Source organism: Sitophilus oryzae, unplaced genomic scaffold (genome assembly GCF_002938485.1).
Source record: "Sitophilus oryzae breed Bouriz unplaced genomic scaffold, Soryzae_2.0 scaffold_817_pilon_pilon, whole genome shotgun sequence".
NCBI classification, from domain to species: Eukaryota; Metazoa; Arthropoda; class Insecta; order Coleoptera; family Curculionidae; genus Sitophilus; species Sitophilus oryzae.
Genome location: NW_022147436.1, coordinates 142,667 through 167,534, shown reverse-complemented (window position 1 = coordinate 167,534; position 24,868 = coordinate 142,667). Strand labels below are relative to the sequence as shown.

Here is a 24,868-nt window from a genome sequence, read left to right as displayed (position 1 = left end):
TTTCAAGCCAATCGACGTCGTTTTTTTCAATCATACGGTATTTTTTCAATGTAAAATACATTAAATGTACGGTTAATAATATGTTTATATCTGATGATACCTAAGTAAGTAATTTTTCCTTGAGAATAAAAATTCGTAAATAGTGATTATAAGTCATTAGTAATTATTTATTATTAATTATTGTATATTAATATACAGCATGTCCCCGGCTTATCTTTACAGGAGGAAAAACTTTTTATCGACATTTTGGGAAAAATACATTCTTCGTAAAGATTTTTGCTTGTTCTAAAATGGTTTATCCCCGTCTATATTTGTTCAAATTTCCAGACCGTTATACATGAGATAATTAAAAAAAAACATGAAAAAAGTCCTACTGCTATGGAAAGGGTGATAATAGTTATCGGAAAATGTGATACTTTAATAACAGCAAAAAATATGACTTTAATCAAAATTAATAATAATCATCTATCAAAGAATGAAATCGAAATTATATAAAAAGGTATGGAAATTTGGAAAAGTATAAACGGGATTAACCATTTTAGAACAAGCAAAAATTTTTATGAAGAATGCATTTTTCCCAAAATGTCAATAATAAAAAAGTTTTTTCTCTTGTAAAGATAATCTGGGGACATACTGTATAGTGTATGATAAAAACAAATATTTTCTGTATTAATATAGTTAAAGGGTGTATTAACCCGACAGAGTTACCAAAATATGTAGGTAAATTCCTTGTTTTTAATACCCTAAAATATCTTTTCCCGTAAAATGTAGTTGCTATATTTAAGCATTAAAATAAAAATATTATACCTTGTATATTTATCGGTACATTTTACATCCAATACATTTTTGCTTTATTTTTTATTAGCTTATTTTTTAATTAGTATTGTTCAGTCAAGATACAATTTTTCAAAGATCTAGTCTTTTTCTTATTTGTGTAGCATTTTTGTTAATATTTTCTCATTTTCGTCATATAAAGAAAATGAATCTTTGTATCAGCTCAAATTTTTGAACTGAAGAATTTACTATTTTTTATTTATTCGAAATAAAATGTAATAATAGAATGACATGAGAATTTATGTATTATATTTATAGCGAATATCAAGGTAGATCCCAGTTATTTTTAGTAAGGATTCCATTCTATTTCCTCATGAAAATAAAAGTGACCTTAAGCTGAATTATATAATCTAAGAAGCCAAATCAAATATATTTACATAGTTTATACTTTTAAAAAAAGCATGTTTTAAATTAATATGTATTTAAAAATATTGCCTGCCTTTATGAAGTCGAATTTAAAAATAAGCGCGCTTAGATGTTAGACAACCAGTCAAACAACTCGGTGTATGTGTGGTTGCCTGCGGTCGAATCCTCACCGACTGATTATTACTTTATTTATGATTCTAATAATAATTGTAATGATTGCTGTTTAAATAAAATATTATAATTAAAGCTGTATGTATAAAAAAAATAGTTTTGTAATTTATTTTGCGAAAATAGGATAAATAAATATTTTTTCTGTAGATTGTGTTGTCATTTCTAATTTTAGGCTTAGTTTATTTGTATAAGTATAATAATTTTAGGCGGTTTATTTTTATATTATGGTAGAATGTCTTACGTGCTAGATATAAACATTTCAAGCAACTCGCGTATCATTGTTTCTTATACGCGTTGTATAAAGATTAAAACATTCATAACTTTGTATGATTAGTCACGTTTCTTGATAGAAGATTTTTAAAAACACATGAATATTTGAATTATTAAAGCAACAAACTTAATAATGTTAAACTAAGTAAATAAAAATTATCCAAAATAAATTGAATTTTTAAATTTGGGTTAAGAAAATATCGAAAAAAGTCAAAGAGAAAAGTTGTTCAGAATAATATTTGCGTATATTATGTTTCATAAATATACAGGGTGGCGCCCTCATACGTCGCGGAGACTCCAATGAGAACTGAGAACGACAGTTTATATTGAAATGAAATTTGTGCGCATATTGTAGGTCAATTTAGGGCATATTTTGAAATATACAGTTTTACAGGGTGTCCCTCAAAAAAATACACATCAAAGTTGTGTTTTTTGTATTGGAATACCCTATATATTAATTGATTTTCGGATTCTTGGAGAAAAATAAGTAGAGTTTCAAGCATATGACTAAAATGTATAGTTTTTTACATAAATATTTAACACTTTCTAAAAATGAAGAACAAATTTTAAATTTCAATAAAAGCTACCTTAATTGGAGTATACCATGTACAGCCTAAATACGTAATTAAGATAACCATTGTAAAAAAAGTCCAGACTATTATAGATAAATCAGGGACTTTGAATAAGAAGACTAAGGAAGGAGCATATCAAAAATCTTAGCTACACCGCGATGGACCTCAAATATGGCCGACTTAAATTTCGGTTTATCAGTGTCGTTCTAATTTTATTTAAAAAATGTAAAACTATGATGTAGGGTAGACGTGGGGTAGACTCAATAATTTGTTGTTTTATTTTACGTTGTGAATAAATGTTGGTAGTTATTAAAATTGTTATAAAAATATATAATTCTAATAAAAATAGATAAGTTATAATAAGTACTTATTACCACAAACATCCGATACGCTACTGAAGCAGGTAAGTCGTAATTAACGTATCTAAATTCTTTGACATCTAATCTTTGACAAGTAATAAATAAAAGCTAAAATGCAAGAAAAATATATAATTTAGTTAATTTAAGTGAATTTCATAAATGATCGGTTTACTACACGTATGTATATTATATAGTCACTTACTAGCGAAAAGTTGTTCCATTATTTCACTCAATTTTTGCCGAGATCTACCGCACGCTACACAACCAACTATTTTAGAGTCTTTTTCGATAAATCGATAGTGTCACTGTTAATTTAAGTGCTGCCACAATTTCCATCTAGATTTACTACCTTTATACAACTATCAGTAGTAGAATAAATAATAAATAACATAAAATAAGCTCCGTAAAGACTGACAAATCCACAAAATTTCAAATCAAATTCAAATGTGTCAAATGAATCGTCAAACAGAACTGTCAAGGATCCCCAATCTCTACGACTAAGGCATTTACACACTATGTGTGTGGCGACCATAAAATTACTATCTATTAATTTCATTAAATAGTAATAAAATAACCATTAGATTCTTTTGGGCTTTAATATATTTATAATTATATACTTACTACGATATAATCAATTTTGTTCGGTTAATGTATCATTTAGATATTTTTTTATAAAAGTATTAATTCAGTAAAAAAATTTAATCATTGAATGTTAACAGCAGTGATGCCAACTCGTGGAAAATTTCTCGATTTGTGAGAAATTTCGAGATCCAAAGGGAAAAGGGAAATTGTAACCCAAAACGCAATATTCGTGGAAAATTCTGAATTCATGTATTATTCGTAAAAAAATAGTTGTAGTATACGCATTTCTCAGTAAATTGAGTAAATTCAAGCTATAGCATTGCCGCAACTAAATACAATAAAGTAGAGGTGGGTAAAAGTTTTTTTTTGCGCGAAAAAAAATTGAAAAGTATATTTCGAAATTTGTTTAGAGCATTTTTAAATTTTCAGTTAAAAAACATAATATGTGTATTGTGTTGACGACATTATATTGGATTTGCGAAGTCGTGGGAATTTTTGAAAAAACGGGAAATTTTGACCGTCTTCGTGGGAAATTCTATTTCAGAAATTTGGCAACACTGGTTAACAGTTACTAGTAAAAGCTCACATTCACTGATTTGCTAACACTACGCTAGTGTAAACTAATTTTGAAACAAGATTTTATTAGTGAATGTTAGGATCAATTAATTGGAGGTTCCTAGTGAATGCTAGCATTCAAATTTCTCGTGGATAACTTTCGAGATTTTACTGGTTTCGGTGGACGCCTGCTCCTAGGCCGAAAATCAGTTATTTTGCAAATATCTGCCAAAATATGCAATTGACAACATTTTTCTTGGTATAAAAAATGAAGCTTAAGCAATCCGGTGTTTAAATATAGTAAATTTTTGTTATTTTTAATATAAAATTCAATTGAAGTGATTAAAAAGTACTCCCTCAATGCAAAAAGAAATGCAACGAAGTTACAATTAAGGAATAAATAATAAAGCAAATTCAATACAAATTTCACTGGTTTGAAATGACCCGTAGAAAATTGTGACGTCACCTATCAGCATTTGACTGAATAGTTGAGAGAGGGCGCTCCAGCCTCTGAAGAATAATATTATGGCGTGTCTAGTTCTTTGCTACCGTATTTACGCCATATATCTTAAAATCACGTTAGATTTTTCTATTTTTATTAAGATCGTTAAAAAATACGTTTTTATGTGGGATTATTCTTTATAATATAAAAATAATTAAATATAAAATATTAAATTTACTTTTATATTTTTCACTACTAGAAATTGAAACTTAAATTTTTATTATTAACAGGTTACTGCCATTTTTATCGAAGCATTAAACACTACTAAAGTTGTTCGGATGTTCGAGGCGTTCGAGGTTAGATTTGTATTTTGTTGATTTTGCGTTTGGCGTTAAACACTTTGAGTTTTCAATTTTGTTTTATTGTACCCTCTTTATTATTTTTGTAATGAAGGGTATTAAAGTTTGTTTTGTGAAGGGCTGTCTAAATAACTCTGAAGGCTCTCCAAAAAAAGTTTTTATAACTGTTCTTTTGGATGAAAGCCGTCGAAGAGCCTGGTTTGAAGCGGCAAGACAACAATATGTCAGCAAAAGTACGAGATTTTGCTGTAAAGATCATTTTAACGTAAGTTCCTTAAGTTTTATTTTACAATTAATCTTATATCTACTTTAAAATACATTTAGAAAAATGGTTTTTATTTACCTTTGTACCTGGTGGCAAACCGTGACACTTTTGATAGGTGACGTCAAAAATTGCAAAAGTGTAAATTTGAAATTCTTAATATTGATTAATTTTTTAAAAAAATGGGATGAAATTGAAGTAAAATAAAAAAATACGGGTGTCATAAAATTGTATGAAGATTAATTATTTGCAATAAAAAAAACTATGGTTAAACTCCGGATTACCTACAAAAACGGTCCTTGTCATTTTTTTACGTAGAATTAGTAGTTTTCGAGACTCGTGTACATTGAATTATCAACGTCGGATTGAGGCTTCTGATTTCACGAACTACAAAAATAACATTATCGATAAATATTTAAAGACCATAAATTTTAGTAGACGGGGTTATTAGTGTTATAATAAAATAATATCCTTTAACGGGGATTGGATCCTTTAGACTGATTATTTGATAGCCCAAAAATAGTCTTTTTTTAGACCAAAAATTGTCTCTTATCTCAGGTTGGTTATATTAAAAACGATCAACTTTATGAGTAACCATCAGTTCAAAGTTGGCCAAAGAATGCCTAGAGAAGCTGAACTAATTAGGCAAATAAAATATTCAAGTCATATAATAAGTCATGCCACGAAGGGAGAGTTCTGCTTCTCAAGTGGAAATCAAACTTAAAGCGGAAATTTAGAACCTGGAAGACTCCATCCGTAACTTGCAATGAGAAATGAGAATCCTCCAACGGTCTAAGACACTTGAAGAAATTTCTCAGAACTTACGACCAAGAAAAATCAAAAGTTTCCTTGATTTAAGTAAGAACAGTCTTCGGATTTTCACGGGGTTTTTAACAGGACACTGTCTCCTCAACACTTCATAGTAGATTGAAGCTAAGAACCAACGGGGACTGAAGATTTGTGGGGAAATGGGAAATCACCAGAATACCTCATTACTGAGTGCGTCCAGACCTTGTGTGGTCCAGACAACCATTTGGTACGACTGCTATCGGAGTTGGAGAACTAACCTATATAAAGCCGTCTCAGATACTGCCGGCTTTTGTCAAATTCAAGAAAAGGGGACACAATAGTTGTATAAGGTTGCGGTGATTCACTTCCCCCCTCCTATACAATCTACAAGGGTGGTTGTATATGTATACCCCTAAATTATTAAGTTTTGCGTCGTCATTGACTCCAACACATTATAAGCTGACACCTGTCGAATCTAGTAATCATAATTCGGCTATAATGATCGTAATAAATGTTAATTTTATTATAAAATCGAACGTGGATATAAACAAAAACAAAGCCAAGGCTTACGTGATCGTTTGACGATCGGTTTCACCGCTTGCTTTCGAAAAAAAAATCATTTAAATTCTTGGTCTTCGTCACCGTGTGCTCGACCACGGCTTCTTTGTCCTTCTGGGTCGCACAGAAATTCTCTCTTCGGTGAATCATCGCATTCGCGGGACAAATCATCCGCCCGGACCATTGACGTGCTGGAATATAGAACTCTGATTGGATTCAAAGATAGATTATAGCGTGTAACATATAAAATAATTTTAATGCTGAATATTAACAAATACATTTGAAGAGAAAAAACCTTGTTGGGATTGTCCAATGTCCAAATGTCCATTTTATAGAATTTTTAAGTAATCAACATAATTTGTTAGGAATACCTGTAATTGAGTCCCAAGTAGCATTTTGGACACATTTTAGGTAATGTTTCTAATAATTGTGTCTCTGTTTCTTGACACAAAATGGAAACGGTATGCCACAAATAGGAAACATTTTCGAAATCTAAATATTTTATATGGCTTTATTACATGTGTTTCCAATATGGTGGCACTAGCCGAAACGGCGAAACGTTTCGAAACATTTTCTGCAATTTGCGTCCAAGATGTTCCTGTTTTCAGCAGCCACTGTTTCTAAATGTGAAGAAAAAAAACCAAATTAAAATACTCTATATGTGTATTTCAAAATGAAAACAACCATCAACAATGTCGACCTTTACCATAATTTTTTTGTCTTAAAATCTCTGTTTTTAGGTTTTCTCGCACAAAAAATGTCTGGAACAAGCAAATTCATCGTTTAATTTAATAATATACTTTCATATTTTTAATGTCCCTTCTATATATCATTATTTGTTGCTAAAAATATTTTTGTTTGAAATATAGATTTTTATTTTTATGTTATGGTTCTGGAAATGAAAATATATAAATCAGTGTAAGTAGACAGCGTTCTTATAAGTTTAAAAGCTCAACGGCCGATAAAAAATATATATTAGACCCAAATCATCTACATTATATCATATTTGTGTCTAAAAAGAGAGAAACTTGTGTTTCGAAAATGAATCGACAATAAATGGAAACCTTGTTTCCAAAATGTTCCGGTTTAGCGCTATCTGTGTGGAAATGTTGAGCTAGTCACCTGTCAACAACGCCAATCAAAACTTCTGGTCAAAATAATTAAAACATTTTTTTATTTACTTATTATAACACAATTAAAACATAGAAACATGTATTCCATCGTGGAAAAAAAGAGAAGAAAACGTTTGCTGGTAACATTTTTCTTCGATCTCCTGTTGGGTATGGCTGTTATTACATTTATTCCTAAAACAAATCATCTCTGTGATGCGTATAATAAATAATTATAAAATCGCATAAGTAAAATATTTGTATTTGTATTCACCATATGTCCTTCCTTTTGCTTTTTTACTATAAAAACTTGAGGAATGCTTAAATGCACAAATCTGCAAAACAAAATCCAAACAATAAAGTAAGGTTATGTTCTCACATTTGATAGAACATGAAATAAATTATGGAAACTTTTCAGGCACAAAACGGGTACGAAATCTGTAAATGTGAGCCACATCTGTTTCTTAAAATTTCGAAAAACTTGTGATACTAAGATCTTTATTGTTATAGTTTATGTAGCGACCCCATATTTTAGTAAAATGTTTGGAAACAAAAAGTGATTTATGTTACGAAACATATTATGTACCAAAAATGCGACGAAACGAGATTTTTTTTTCGATTTTGTATCTAAAAATGAAACTTGGGGTATAACAGACGATGTCCAAATAATAATGTTTACAGTACTACATTTTTGTATCTTTAACAGGGATTTTACCTATAAAAATGTCCATAAACTAATTTCGATTTTGGAAATGGCTACTACTGTTGTTGGATATAACCCTCTTTCTGTATTGCCTCCTTGGGTTTGAAGAGTTTGAAGTCAATTGCACCACAAGGGTTAGTCGTCGTATGTAGAAATAAGGGAGACGAGAATACAATGGGTTGCCGCCTGGTGCCCCAAGGTTCAGGGTAGTAGGGGCTAGTCTTCTATCCAGCCACGCATCCCTTTGACCTGGTCCTGCCATCATAGGATTTAGGTTTTTGGTGAGGTTGTCTTCTCTTGGTCCAGACGGTTAAGCTAAGATCCCCACACACCCTCTGCCCGTGATACATGATCACAGACAGTAGAGGGTGCCTGGTATGACGAACAGGGTAGTCTCATCCGGCATCGATATACCACAGATTAGGTATACTATATTTATACAGATAAAAATCTTATCCCTAATTCGTGGTACGAAAATTGTTTTTTATGACGATGTGCAAACGAGTCAAATTTCCTGTGCGCAAAAATAAACTCGCGTAAAACAACAATAAACAGCGTAATAGAGAGATATCGCTAAACCGAATAGCGTGCATGGACGTTAATAAAGCGCTAGGTGTTATTTCCTTTACATGAGGTGGTATTAACTCTCTTCATTTATAGTTATCGGATCAGAAAGAATTCTGTTCGCGTCGCGTCCGCTATTTAAACTTAACCTAACTTTGAATTTAAAACTTTGAAATTGTTTTGTTTACTAGGTATTTTAAAACTAAAGGGCTAAAGTGCTTATTTCCAGTGCTTTATTGTTCAACGTCTAGGGCAACAAGCAACAAATTCTCTTAGAAGGGCTAAGTCGTCATCTGCTGTAAACCTAAGCCTCTTTATAGATTCTTTAATATTGGAAGAGGTGGAATCCATATTTTGGGCCATATTTATTTAATTAAAACTAATCCCAGCTACTTAAATATCAAATTACCTAATAAAACTAAAGTAATAATTCAAAACAATTCAAACATAACCTAAAATAAAAGATCTTGCCTGCCGGCCCCGGTTGTCAAATATCCGCACATGCCCATTTAAGCAATTTTTAAACGTTACTTAGAAATAGCGCTTCGACTGCACGACACTATTCGGTTTTCCGATATCTCTCTAATAACTGTGCCGGTCAGGCGCTGTGCACAATTTTAGAGGCCATATGTGGGCGTGCTATGTGCGCAAACTAGTAACCTAACTAGTGCCCGATTCCGAAAATTGGAACCACGAAAAACAATAGAGAAAAAACAAAGTTTATAATCTGTGGTTATACATCTTGGTGCAATTCCCTGGCTACGACACTTAAGCCAGGGACTAGACAATGAGATACTCCTTAGACCCAGCCAAAGTGCTAGAGGGGATTTCCCCTAGCACCTGACAAGGTCTCGCATCTGCTAGGGGAAGAATATTTCCAGTAACTTTATCAATAAAGGAGTGATAATCAAGTCGTTGTTTACACTTTCGAACGTCGATGGTCTGGAATCTCGCGAAAGATGATAAGCGAGACTCGATCGCAGCAGCAGGCGAGCCACAAGTTGCCGCCGATGCCGGCTCGCTCCATCTCTGTTCAGTCTGTTCTCCTGCGTGCCGCCTCCTGTTCGCTCTGTCGCAGGAACACATTCGTGTCGCGTTTGTCTTTGCGCTAGCACGTGCCTAATCTCTTCGGCGTTTCAATCCGTTCCGCGTACGCTCAGCCACGCCAGTTTGTTTATCAATCAATCTACCTGCGAGTAGTTGATCGCGTTCAGTTTGTTACCGTACAGTTGTTTAACTGTTTGTTGTTTGTTTTGTGTGTTAGCGTGAATCGTCAAAGTAGTTGTGCATAGAAGAGTTTTTTCTGTAAGTTAATATTTTTTGCTTTTTAAATTTAATTTGTTTAACAAGTATGAGATGTGCTTGATGATTTTGAGCTACTGTCAGGAAAGTAAAACATAAAAACATTTATGGAATTTAGTGTTTTTGAAGTTTTTTGCGACAGTGAAGATGATGAAAAGATCATAGATTAAATTCTTTCATAAAATATCTGGAGAGGTCGAAGTGACGAATGAACATTGGCTTAAATGATTTATCATCATCATCATTATTCAGTCATCTTATTCAACCATTTCCAATTATGGTGTAGCCTCCATCACATACTTTCTTTGTGTAGTTGGGCCCATTGTTGGCTATGCGAGCCCAAGTTATCCTTGCTAATTTCCTAATATCATGATCCCATCTCAGGTTCGGTCTTCCTCTAGGTCTCTTGTCTCTTAATTCCTCGTAGATACCATGCTGTTATTTTTGTGGTCCATCTGTTGTCCGTTCTTCTTGCCAGGTGTCCTGCCCATTACCATTTGAGGGACTTGACTCTGTCTTCTTGTCTCTGTTGGTTATTGCATAAATATGTTATGACTGGTAGTACCCATTGGTCGAATGTTTTCTTCTTTAGATAGAGTGGTATTCTAAATTTGAATATGATTGAGTTTCTTCCATAAGTACTCCATGCTAACTTAATTCTTCTGTTGATTTTTGGTAGTGGATATCCCGACTGTGTATTAGTTGTCCCAAATATATGTACATATATATATTCTTTTACTATTTTCAGTGTTATGTTATTTATTAGAATGTCTTTTCTTTCCACTAGTTCGTTGTACAGGGTGTCCCATTTTGGTTGAAATCAAAGACATTATAAAGATAGACCGGACATCTCATTCATAAATACTCGTTGGAAGTGTATCAAACATTCCAATGTGTCAAACAAGGACAGAAGAGACAGAGAAGTCTAAAATTTCCGACCCCGGCAACTAGGCGCATTTGGATTGTTCTAATGGCCAGTAGCGTATCGTTTTTTGGAAGGATAAACAAAATTTTCATTGCCCTCTTCGTTTCTGAGCTACAGGGTCTTTTTGAAAATTTTGCAATTTGGGACACCCCCCGTATCTCTGTTATTGTTAAAGATATTGAGACGGTGAAATTATAATCGCCATATGTCTAATTATTTCGGACATAGGCCGAATTCGGTATCTGCCTCCAACATATTATATTGGCGAGAGTTTCTATATAAGGCCTATTTTATATATAAAACCTTGTTTTGCTAGGGCTTCTATTCTATTATTGCCTTAGGATATATCGAGTAAAATGATTTATATTCATAATATATTAATTTCCAATCCAACGTAAAAATTTTGACAAGAGAGAGAGAAAGCATGATTATATATTCTATCTGAGCAATACTTCCTGAATTATCATCATATGATAGGAGTAAAGTCAATGTTGAATTCTGATAAATTTCTTGAACAACTAAGGATTTTTTCTTTTTTTTTGGTTAAAAAAGACGAATTATCAATATTTTATTCTTAATATTTAAAAAAAACTAATTATATCTGCTATATTCGTATCTATCTTTATGTATTTTTTGAATGTTTTATATAAAAATATACATTGATATACGCAGGTAAATGTATTATAGTGTTTGTAATCTTGATAAACTGATATTGTTTATTGTCATGTGTGTGTCATATCATATGAGTAAACAATGAAATGGTATTAGTGTATTCATTTGTCTTGTTACTTTTTTTGTATACTCGATTTTCACCGCAAATATTTAATTCCATCGATATATTTGCTGATAGGTATTGTTTTTATACAAACAGATCCGAGGTAGTATATTTTATAAGGAATAATAAATTCTTGAAATTGACTTAAACAAAAACTTTATAAAGCTATTGCGATGTTATTTTGAAGAGAGTGATGGAATTTCTAGGAATTCTATTGTTGTTCCATCTTTTTCCATTTAATTTTTCATATCATTCTAAAGAGTTTATTCAAAAATGTTTCCAAGTTCTTCTATACTCAACTCGCAATAAGGATATTATTTATCGAAGTTAGTTATTATATTAGTAATTTTATTTTTGTCTTTAATAAATTCATGTAAGATCTGGGTTTTCATGATCAAATTAACCATTTTATTAATTTTTTTTGGAGCTTTTTTGTTTTCTTATAAATTTTAATTTTTTAAATATGTATGTGTTTATTTAATTTGTAAAACAAATTTACTTTTTACAAAGTTTACGAACTAACTTTTTTCTTTTGTCTGGAAACTTAGAGACTAAATATATTTTTTTTAATCAGTAAACTTTGTATTTACTTGAAATTATATACCTACCTGTATAAATTTTTAACTGGTGTATTTTAATAGTTATATTATCAGATAAATGAAGTACTTATACCTAAAAATATATGTCATATAATTTGATAGCAGTGAAATTCCCGTGTTTTTATTGTTTGAGGTCATTGAACATATTTCGTCACATATACGGACATTCAATATATGCGTAGCTTATTATATTCTTTGTTCAGTCAAATTGCAAGTGAAACATTGAATGAGATTTTGAAAGGCCAATGACAATAAAAATAATCTATTTTTTTATATGGATGACTTTTTATGATACAAAATTCCTGTGGTTTTAGATATTCCTAGCTGGTTAAGTATAATCATCAGTAATATATCAAAATCCTCAACGACTGGCTAGGAGGAAATCAAGGGGGGGGGGGGTCAAGCAGAATCTCGCTATATCTCACTTTCCCCCCCAAGTGAGATTTAGAACAGACGATGATGATTATTTTGTTTATTACATAATTAGTAGTTATTAGTGTAAATTTCTATGTCTATAACCCAAGCCAATTAAAAAATAACATTGCCTATCGATACAGTATGAGCAGACCAGCTTTGAATGCCTTAGGCCTTCATACCTGATTTGTGGATTGTGAGACACTCACCTGCATAAATTTCTAAATATTTATCTTTGTGTGTCATATTTTACATATTCTTAGAAATATCAAAATTTGTTTTGGTTAAAAATGACACTAAACTTTGTTGGTTTAAATTTTATAACATTTTTAGAAATAAATGATAAAATTATTATAAAATAAAATTAAAATAAATGATAAAATCATGAAATAAAACATACATATCCAATCAATAACAAGAAGATATTTTGATATATGTTTTTGGGGAACATCTAATTACAAACTTTCCTTTTAGTATCAATAAATATCAAGTAATCCAGTATACATATATTAATAGTCTATCTAATGTCGTTGATTGAAAGAATTGGGAAGATAGGCAACCTAATGGGAGAATTCGTGACAAGACTGATTCGATTTCCCCTTACGTCTCAAGTGCTGTACGGTAGAGACACCAATCGTTCTGCGGTCAACGTATAAAACACTTATTTTCTCTAATTCGGCCACCGAAGGCATATCGAAGACGGCGTCGATCTGAAAGCGACAGCCATATTAATATGTGTAATATCTGTAATACGTTTGACGAAAATATCTTTCGATGAAAAATCCACATTTATGCATTGAAAATTTATTCGTAAACAGAATAAACAACAAAATTACTATTTTTTTATAGGCACTGAAACTGTTGTATGATTTAGTTCTAATATCGAAAAAAAATCATCTAGTGGGCTTGGAAATTACGATTATTGATATTTACTATAATATTTTACATATGAAATAACAACGATCTTCATATCCAAGCCAACTATGACGCCGTCCTTTGTTTAATCATATAATATTACATTTAATTATTTAATGATAGAAAATCCGTATTATTACTCCTACTTATTACTACTACTATCCGTACTGTACCCAAAATGCGCAAATCTACGGATTAACCAGTAGATCTGGCAATACTGTCTCCGGCAACCACTCTGTCGATTGAAAGCAGAACTACGGACTACGGTACAGTATTCTTTATCTGCTGCGCTGTAAACGAAAGGGCGCAGCGGCTTTCTCGGACAGGCTGACGATACCGCCAGCTACATCTCGGACAGGTTTTGTGCAACGAAATTGCCCATAAGGTTGCGCACGCTTATTTCCTCAATCGACGCTAATATCTAGCAAAAAAACTGATCAAAATTCGAGTTTTTAGGTGCTATTTTGCAAAAATATGCGAGAATTTAAAACACACAACGAGAAACAGAAAAAGAGAAAACGAAAAAAAGCAAATGCTAGAATTACTTAAATCCAATAGAAATCAACAAAAACAATTTCTAAAATAATTTTTGTTTAGTAGCCTGCAACAAAGAATTTTAAGAGCTTAAAATATTTGTCCTAAATCTTTTATTGTCTTTTGATTCACATTTAATTAAGTTTTCTGTATTCTAAAACATATATGACATCTTTAACAGAAGAATTTATTAAACCTTTTTTTCGTTTTGCATTTTTTTGCGATATTTTGAATATGTACATATAGTTAAAATTTACTGCGCCTCTGATAAAATTAATTAAAGAAATATACTTCAAAGAGAATAATTGTTATTAAATATTGTTAAAAAGTACATCAGAGTATGTTTAATCACTCTGACCTTTATAACGATTAGTAATCAGGGAAAGTCATAAAATACCAGTTTTGAGAAAACAATCGGTATCTTTTGAAATAATTCAGATATTAATTATACTGTATAATGTTTTTTTTCGTAAAAAAATCTACAATTGCTTTTGCTGAAAGTCTGTTAGTAAAAATATTTTGATAAATATTACACACAGCAGAATGTTTGGATTTAAAAAAAAAATGAATGGGAATGGCCATTTACAAATATATTTCCTTTAAAATATCGAAAGTAGCATGTAGCATCTTTCAATTTTTTCTCAAAATTTGTTCGATCGGCTATATTTAGTTTTAACGTCAAGATTGACAGACTATTCAAACAATGATTGTTTGATGTTATCAAAAATTTACAGTTTTGTTCCAGTAAAAATGAAAAAAAAACTGTGATGAAATGAGCACCACAGATAATTTATTATATTCAGTTACTAGCGTGTAACAGCGACTTCGTTCGCGTTGAATTAATCATTTGTAATGGTGATGATAAAGCAAAGCAAGAATTTCCATTAACATACAAACTGGATAAAGTTTTCTCACATTTATGTCAGCATGAGAAAAAACAATATGGCGATATTATTATATAACTTGGTAATATTTGAGGGGTAGTTTCATCTCGTTGGAATTTGACTTTCGAAAAATCCGTTTTGCCAAAAATAAGCTTTTTACGTCAAGCGGAATCGTGGTTAAGAAATTACCCAACTTTTTGGAACACCCTGTATTATTTTTTAAAAAATTTCAAAATATGTAAAAAAAACAAATAAATTATGCTTGTCTAAGCGTTTTCCCGAAAGACTAACCGCTTGTTAAATAACAAATATTGTAATATTTGAGGGGCGTTTTCACCCTCTTGGAATTTGGGATTCGAGAAACCCCCCTTATCGAACCTCTACACCCCACAGTCAATCCGTTTGCCAAAAATCAGCTTTAAACGTCAAGCAGTTTAAGCAGAATCGTGATTACTCAATGGTCATATTTTATGAAACACCCTCTATAAATTTTAAAAAATCTTAAAATATGTAAAACAACAAAATAAAATATACGCGTTTAAGAGTTTTTCCGAAAAACTCCCTGGTTTTTAAATAAACAATATTTTAATATTTGAAGGATAGTTTCATCCCCTTAGAATTCGAGTTTCGAAAAATCTCTTCTTATCGAAAACCTCTACACCCTAAAGTCAATCTGTTTTCCAAAAATCACCTTTTTACGTCAAGCGCTTTAAGCAGGATCGTGATTAATCAGTGACCAGATTTTTCGAAACACCCTGTATACATTTTTAAAAAATCTTAAAATATGTAAAAAACCAAAATAAAATATACGTGTTTAAGCGTTTTTTTGGAAACTTAATATTTGAGGGGTGGTTTCACCCTCTTGGAACTGGAATTTCGAAAAATCCCTTCTTATAGAACCTCTACACTCTAGAATCAACCTGTATGCCAAAATTGAGCTTCTTACGTTGAGTGGTTTGAGCAGGATCGTGATGAATCAGTTTGTCAGTCACTTAAGGATTTTATATATTAGTATAGATTTGCCTACGAGTACATCACTGATTATCGCAGAAAATATAAATTTTTATTTTTAAGTTTTTTTTTCGTCAATGACGCTAAAAATAAAATTATATACTGGGTGTCAAGAAAATAGTGTATCTAACTTCGGTGGCTGATTTTACAGGCAAAAATAAAACAAAAAGTTCCTATTTTGTTCGAATTTTCTTCAACGGGAGTTTTTTCAAATCCACTACTTCAACCATATCAAAACGTTTAATAAATTCATGGTCACATCACATCTTTTTCTCCTGCACGCTTAACTTTTGCTTTGACTTCATTGTATAGCAAAAATGAAAAACAAGCACTATTACATTCTTGCGAGTGCATAGTTTACCTTAATTTTTCACAAAAAAATTCTATAAGGGAAAATACCGCACAGCGCTTTTTAGAACCATAACAAAACAACTATACATAACCACAAAAAACAAAGCGAATTTATGCCAGATGTCTGTCAACGTTTAGCCCGATTTAATGTTATCCTTATATTATTGCCTATTATTCAACTTATCCTTATTTATCCTCATTTTTTTGAGCATGTGACAAACCGCGATAACTGAATCATTCAAACTCCTTGCTGTTGTCCAGAGAATGCTAGCATTCACTAGTTAAAGTTGGTTTCAAAAATAGCTGTTTAACTTTTACTGGCATAGTCTTAGCAAATCAGTGAATGTGAGCTTTTACTAGTAATTGTTAACAATTGTTAACACAATCACTGATTTCTAACTTTTACTGTAACAACTCTATCATATTGATCTCTCACCTAGCTGAGTTACAGTTAGGTTATTCAACTACTGGACTGAATCCTGCGAATTCTTCAGATTTATCTCCTAGCGACTTCTTTTTATTCCTCACGCTGAGAGTTGTGCCCAGAGAACAAATCTTTTCGTCAAACCAAATCATCACTTTCGTAAATAATTATTTTGCTGTCAAAGATGCCAACTATTTTGACGGATTGACGTTTATGACATTCTACACTTTTATTTTTCATATACATATGTATCACTATTGACGTTTTCTCAATAGTATGTCTCGATTTCACAGCTAAAATTAAACAATTGTTACAATACGGTTAAATCTAGGTATTTCTAACTAAACATTACTCTGATAAAAGATAAAAATTCCGCTAATACACAGTAATTACGTTGCAATAATCTCGAAATTGCAAATGATAAACATTAAGTAAAAGTAACTGAGAAACCGATTGTCAATATCGTTCGAGATAAATGTATTTACAGTACGTTCTGTCGGTTCTGGTGGCGTAATTGGTATTTATTTACTTTTGTGTTCATATCCTTCAGCTATGGAAACATGCGCTGAGAGAAAGGCAACGATTTTTCCTTAAGTTTTGCCTATAAAACGATTTAATTGGTAGCAAGGTGAATTTTTAGAAATTTCAGAGTATAACATGTGTGTGTGTTTCTCTGGTAGAAACTCATAATAAATACCTACTTGATACAATAATTTACTTGTAGCACTTTTTCTATACAATTTGTCATTAGTTTTTGTTTTAAGAGTCCATTTTACTAGTCCGGAAAAGTGGCTAGGTATTTTTGCACAAATGAAGAAGAAAATTAAAGATAAAGGATTATACTATATCCGTATTGTAGCACATTTTCAGACAACTTCTTTATTTTTAAGATTTTGATGGTCAAACATCAACAAAATATTCCTTATGTTTGGACTAAATTTTTTCCAAAATAAAGACATAATTTAAAATTCCGCTACAATACGGAAATAGATTGAAGTTTTGTGATTACAGTGATATAAAATTCATAGTGTTTTGTAACAAATTGCTCGCTATTTTATGGCAAATGCTGAAGCTCTGCAAACCTTAATCAAGCGTTAATGAAAGCACGCGTGTTTGGTTTGGTTTGGTATGGTATAATATTGTATATTTTCTTCTGTCACACATCCGCTCCCGACCTTTGAGGGCGACCCGAACAGTACAGCGTAACAGACTCTTAAATACTCAACGTTTGCTATATTTTTTTTCCGTTGAGGAGGGAAAAAATCTTGCATAAAACACCCACAGTTGGGTAGTGCCGGATTCTTACCGGCTAAAATAACCCTCCTCCAACTACCACTTTACACTGGAATCCGCTGTCGCATTGCTTCAGTGCAAAGGGTGTCTATAGATTTATCATGCTCGTTGTCTCTCTTCCATCTCTTTACAACTTATTATATTTCGGATTATCCGATACACTAGCTTCCATTGTACTTCCCCTTTAACTAGGTACATCATAAAGGCGGGTAAATCAAAGCCTCTGCCGGTTTCTATACGGAATTGTTCTCTAAGGACCTGCCATCGTTCACACGCAAATATTGTATGCTGAACATCATCGTCCTGACCACAGTAGATGCATGATGCACTATCAACCCTACGACGTTCGTATAAATATTTTCTAAAACACCCATGGCCAGACAATGCTTGACTCATGAAATAATCGACTTCTCCATACTGTCTGTTTAACCATAGTTGTATGTCGGGTATTAACCTGTTAGTCCATCTGTCATATATTCCGTTATTCCATTTCTCCTGCCACTGTTGGAGAAGTTTTGTCCTTGCTAGATTTTTATCCATCCCATGGTATCTATCATATCGTTCCTGTCTGAGCAGATCAACAGGCGCTATTTCAGCTATAACTCCTATAGCCTCTCCGGATACAGTTTTGTATGTGCTGCATACCCTAATACACATAATGCGTTGTATTCTGCCTAATCTTTGCATTAGCTTGCGATTGTTAGTGACTTTATGCCATACCGGTGCATCATACAACAGCTGCGAGTGTACAACACTAGCAAGTACTCTTCTTTTTGATGCTCTAGCACCCCCTACATTTGGCATGAGTAAGGCCTAAGCGGTGATAATTTTCTCGGCCTTGGTGATGGTTTTATTAATATGGTCCACAAAATTCAATTTGGTATCCAGCCACACTCCTAAGTATTTTAAAGAATTACTTGGGTAAATTACAGTTCCTTGTATATAAAACTGCACCGGGGATATTTTTCTTTTTCTGGTCAGTAATACTGCTTCCGTTTTATGTGAAGCTACGCTTAACAGATTATTCTCCATCCAGTTTACAAGTCGTTGGATTGCCAAGTTGACGGTGTTCATCCGTACATCTTCATCCTTTGCACATGATACAATGGCAAGGTCATCTGCAAAGGCAACTAAAGTTGTTTTATCTGGCATTTCTATCCTTAGTAGTTCATCATAGAGTACGTTCCAGAGCATAGGTCCCAAGACTGATCCCTGTGGTACACCGCTATTTACCATCACAGTTTTTTTCAACCCCTCTATTATGATTCTTCTTTCTGATAGGTAGGATGCTATAATATCAATTAGACGTTGATTTATTTTCTTTTCCTCTTTTGCAGATTGTTCAATATACCTTGCAAGGAGGCGTTGTTAAAGGTATTTTTGACGTCAATTGTAATCATTGGACATAGTCTACGATGTTTACTCGTGTATGCAGCAGCTTCTTCCGCTATCTGCATTACTTTAAGGATAGCATCCACAGTCTGCCTTCCTTCACGAAATGTGTGTCTGAGAATCCCCCTTTGCGAGCAATTTCCTCTACCAGCTTAGTTCGTATGAGGTGTTCATACAGCTTTCCTTCTGCATCTAGGAGACTGAGTGGTCTGAAAGATGCTGGTTCGTTCAGTAATGGGTTTCCCTTCCTTAGTACTACCAGTTTGCCTATTTTCCATTCCGATGGGAATCGACTTTTCTGTGCTATGATGGACGGATAGAACGTGTTCAGGTTTGTTATGAGCAGTAGCCTTTAGTACTTCTGATGGTATATTACTGGGACCAGGAGCTTTATTATTTTTTTAGTTTGTTGGACGCCACACACAAATCGTTAATTGTAAAATTTAAAACTTTATTATTTAAATTGTAAATATCACAGTCATATATCACAGGTGGGTGAGTTGGGAACAGATGTTTTACAACTTTTACCGTAAAGTCCATTGTAAGTTGAGGTTTAGGAGGGAAACCTAGCAACTTACGCATAACTATCTTATATCCATCTCCCCAGATATCACAGTCAATATTATCACAAATGTTTTTCCAGAAATTTTTCTTAGAGACTTTAATCGCGTAGGTACCACGACGCTTTCTTTGTATCTTTGTATTCCTCCCAAAGGTGCAAAACTTCAGCGGATATGATCCTCCTGTTTCTAAGGTAGAGTTTTCGCTTTCGGACACATTCTTTGCGCAGTTCTGCAATATGGCTATTCCACCAGAACACAGCTCTCTTAGTAGTGGTAAATTTCTTTCTTGGCATAGTATTGCCACATATTTTTGTCATTCAAGTCTGCTACCGCAAATGTTGATAGTAGTTTCAAGGATAACTGCGTTGAGCTTTTTCAATTGCCATCCCTAGTGCATTTGTACTCGCACGGGACGTGCCGTTGGTATTATCTCAAAGGTAATGTAACGTTTGCTATATTGAAGACTACTGAAGTGGACTACAAATGAGGAGCATATTTTCTAGATGCATTTTGTTTATTTGTTGGTAAACAAAGAAAAACTACGCTTCTTGCAAGAAATTTACCAAAAAACTAGTATACTTAAAAATGGATAAAAAATCATAAAAATACCTACATGTGAAAAAGCTAGTTTTGATGAAATCTGAAAAATCTTTAAAAAAAACTGCTGAGTGTCCTTTAAACGTGAATTTTCTCTTTGTTGGTACATGGTCCCCAGTCGTAGTTCCACTCATTATTTTAAGTAGTATTATTAAAAAAAAATAGAGAAGTTGTATAAAAAACACTCTTTATCTGGCAGTGACAAACAACCAGCAGTATATCCACAGCACAAAAGGACATACTTCTGTTTGTTTGTCTACCATCAATGGACATACAGCACATAGAAAGTCCAAGGTATTTACGCCATTTAATTCGAATGGGATCAAATGAATTTAGAACGTCGTTTCTGACATAATATTGTAACTCTGCGAATGTAGTTTAAAAAAAAATTTAAAAAAAAAATAAAAAAAAAATTAAAAAAATAAAATAAAATTAAATAAAAATAAAATAAATTTTTTTTTTATTTTTTTTTGTTTTTTTACCTTTGGTTGAAAATCTTAAAAAATGTACAAAATGCATTTAGTAAGCCTGCTCCACAAATATTTACATGTAATATCTTTTTTTTAAGTTCAACAGGAAATACGCTTTTCTGGGTATTTTTTTCTTCAACAAGTAATGGGTTTTCAAGTTCTGAACTTTCAAGTTAAACTGGAAATTTTTGAAAGATTTTTTGAATGTAATTTTTGTTATATTTTTACGGGCGTCTTTTTAATTGTTTATAAGTACAGACCTCAACTATGTCTCACCTATCAGTCTCACTGGCAGAGCTGCAACAAGTCAGTTTCAAAAAGACTTAAAGCGTAAGTCTAAGTCATTTCTAAAATCAAAATGATTTAAATTTTAAGGTATTGAATTAAACGAATATACCTCGACATATACAGGGTGTTTCAAAACAAATGCGAAAAACTTCAGGGGGTGATTCCTTGTTCAAAATAAAGGGTAGTTTGCTTTATAAACGTTGGGTCAAAAGTCAACCATTAGGGAGATATCGCGGTACAAAAATGGCGGAAAAATAATGTTTTTATTTTTTATCATAAAAACGAAAAGCGATAGACTAATGAAATTTTATGGAAGCATTACTGTTATGAAAACACACTTTCTGGTAATTTTTTCACTTTTTTAAAATGAGTGTAAGGGGTTGAAATAAACTACCCTTATCATTCTTGTTAATGAAATTTAAAGAAAAATCTTATCAAGCACATGCAAAAAAATTATTTATTATTATATTTGGATAGTTTAGTTTGTTTAGAAACTTTTTTATCTCTTGTGTTTTTTTGATAAAACTCACCGATTTGAAATTAAAAAATAAAATGTAAAGCATTACATGTGAGGACAAAAAACATTTTGAGATAAAGAATCTAGTGGGCTACTGTAATTTTTTTAGGAAAAAATCTAAGTCGGCCGCTGTCACTTTTTAGGATGTTTCTAATATTATTTTATTTGATATTACTCTACTGCAATACGTTATTATCTTACGATCAATTAATTATTCCGAAGCCTTTTTTCTTAAAAATGTTTTTATCCTGACATGGCGATAATGCTTTACATTTTATTTTTTAATTTCAAATCGGTGAGTTTTATCAAAAAAACACAAGAGATAAAAAAGTTTCTAAACAAACTTAACTATCCAAATTATTTTTTTGCATATGTTTGATGAGATTTTTCTTTAAATTTCGTTAACAAGAATGATAGGGGTAGTTTATTTCAACCCCTTCCACTCATTTTAAAAAAGTGAAAAAATTACCAGAAAGTGTGTTTTCATAACAGTAATGCTTCCATAAAATTTCATTAATCTATCTCTTTTCGTATTCAAGATAAAAAATAAAAACATTATTTTTCCGCCATCTTTGTACCGCGATATCTCCCTAATGGTTGACTTTTTACCAAACGTTTATACAGCAAACTACCCTTTATTTTTAACAAGGAATCACTAACTGAAGTTTTTCGCATTTGTTTTGAAACACCCTGTATATTATACATAGTAGGTATACAGATGCGTAAAAAGCCTTATTTTAACTATGTATAATGACTAGGCCAAAAAAAGACTAGGCATATAATAAAACGTCGGCTTTTTACACAAAAGAAGGAATTTTTACAAAAAGCCTATCTATTTTCAGTCACTTTGCAAAAAGCCTAATCAGAATTAGGCATATTAATCAATGATGATATTTTCTGTACGCTTCTGCAAAAAGACTGCCTGTTTTCAGTCATTTTACAAAATGCCAAATCGAGAATCGAGGTCAGGCAGATTAAAAAATGATCAAAGTTTAGTCAGCTATGAGCATAAGCATATTGAATAATTTAAGCTTTAATAAAAAATACCCTATATTTCCTGTACACAAACAATAATTATTTATGTCAAAATTTAATTATGTTTAGACGAAAACAACTTGAATCCTATTTCATAAATTTTAATTATAAATAACATTAATTTTAAATACAAAATAGATTAAAACCTTAATATTAATATATATCATTTAATTATTAAACTTTGTAATTCGATTGTGTGTACAGGGCTGCTTCTTTGTGGAACTTTGCTTTCTTTTAGACTAAATGAATTTAAATCCTTATAATAATCATCCTCAACCATACTCTATTTAACAGAATTATCACTTTATGTGCCATTATTTCCAAATTTTGAAAGAGAAATTCAAAAAATGTCGTTGGATAAATTTAGGTTAGTTATACCAATTCCGTGTAAAATGTTTTGTGGAATCTGACTAGACTTCATTAGGCATTTTGCAAAGCGACTGAAAACAGATAGGCCCTTTGTAAAATATCATTCTTTTGTTAAAAACGCCGGCGTTTTATATTATGCCTAGTCTTTTTGCAAAATGCCGAGTTATTCGATACGCCTGCGAAATATATATAAAATGATTTAAGTCAGTCAAGGACTTAAAATTTTAAAATTTTTGATTTTAGAATGGCTAATTTGGCTAGCCACACAAAAACAAAGTTTTACCCGCGGATTTGGTTCGTGGTATATCACATCGGTCAAATTCACTGGTATATTGGGAGCTATTGGGTTGTAAGTTTTTTATTATAGGACCTACAGATACCTAAGGCCCTGTTGCACGACGCTGTTTAAAAAATCCCAACTTATTAAAGAAAATCCACATAGTCATATTAACTAATGATTCCATTGTAAGAATTTAATGATTTTGAACAATGAATTAACTTTGAAATTGATCGTATCGTGACATTTAAACGTGTATATACGATTAGTAATATTTAGCACTAAAATTCTCAATCGACTGATTATTCATTCGTCGTGTTTTCCTTGAACACGTTTAATTTATTGCTTAATTGCTTGTCCACCAATTTGTAAAATCTTTATAATTAATTCAAATTTATTTTAATTTATGACTTAACAAATTTTCTTTACTTTTTTCCAAATTATTTTAGTACAGTAATATGTTTACACCAACTTGTAGAATACATAGTTCTTCTCTTGTAACTGTTCTAATCGTTTGTTTGAAAGCAGTAGACAATAATGTGAAATATCTGATTGATTGACGTATTCAATTGTTTTTCGTCACTTTCTGTTTCACCGGAAATGACCACAACTTTTGATTTTTAAATGGCACCCTTGGTATATTTTTACTTTACTCGATAGAAAATGACACTCTGTATAGAATGACATATAATATGTCAACTTTTAACATTTTCGCTTAAAAAATCGTATTTTAAAATTCAATCTAGAGTGCCTTGGTTGTGTTAAAAACACTAATTTTTAATCAAGGAGCCTTGGAAAATAGATTTGATCGTCTAATGTTTTTCGTGTCTTGTCCTGGCCGGCTAAAAGATGCCGAAATCGTATTTTTAATCATATTTCATTTTTTTCAAATGGAACAAGTGTGGCTCATTCGCATATATGGAAAAATCATTTTTTATGAATAATTTGGTACCACATATACTTCATGAGAAAAGCTCATGAAAGAAAACGCCTTGCGTGACCATCTTCTGATGCGTGTCAAATACTCGTCAGCGAGTAATTGCGGTATGGTACATATACTTGGTATTTCGAGTCAAATTGTCGTTATAAACCGCATGTTACAATTTCAAATAAACCATATATGCGAAAATGTCAAAAGCCATATATAGGTAGTATATTATACATACCTAGACATATAATATTATTTGTATATTGACATTCTATTCAGAGTGTCATTTTCTATGGAATAAAGTAAAAAAATACAGAGGGTGTCAAATTGTCAAAAATTGTGCTCATTTTCAGTGAAACAGGGAGTGACCAAAAACAATTGAATACGTGAATCAATCCTAATTTATGTCATATACTAACATATACCAGATCTCGTTCTTTTATCTGAAAAAATAAAACAATTCCAGAGGTGAGCTACTTTTGAAAAGCATCCGGTATAGTATGGAAACGT

At 31.9% G+C, this 24,868-nt stretch overlaps 1 protein-coding gene across 3 annotated transcripts in view; it reads left to right on the top strand.

Annotated features, from left to right (window-relative positions):
- The window catches only part of LOC115889648 (nucleolar protein dao-5-like), a 260,773-nt gene that overhangs the window by 131,240 nt on the left and 104,665 nt on the right, over positions 1 to 24,868 (top strand). For 2 of the 3 annotated variants that reach the window (XM_030909704.1, XM_030909702.1), the window contains exon 1: positions 9,548 to 9,800. The exons of the other annotated variant lie outside the window; for it this stretch is intronic. The gene's annotated coding sequence lies outside the window, so the exon portion shown is untranslated. Of the gene's footprint in view, positions 1 to 9,547; positions 9,801 to 24,868 lie in introns of those variants that run through there. 3 annotated transcript variants of the gene reach the window in all.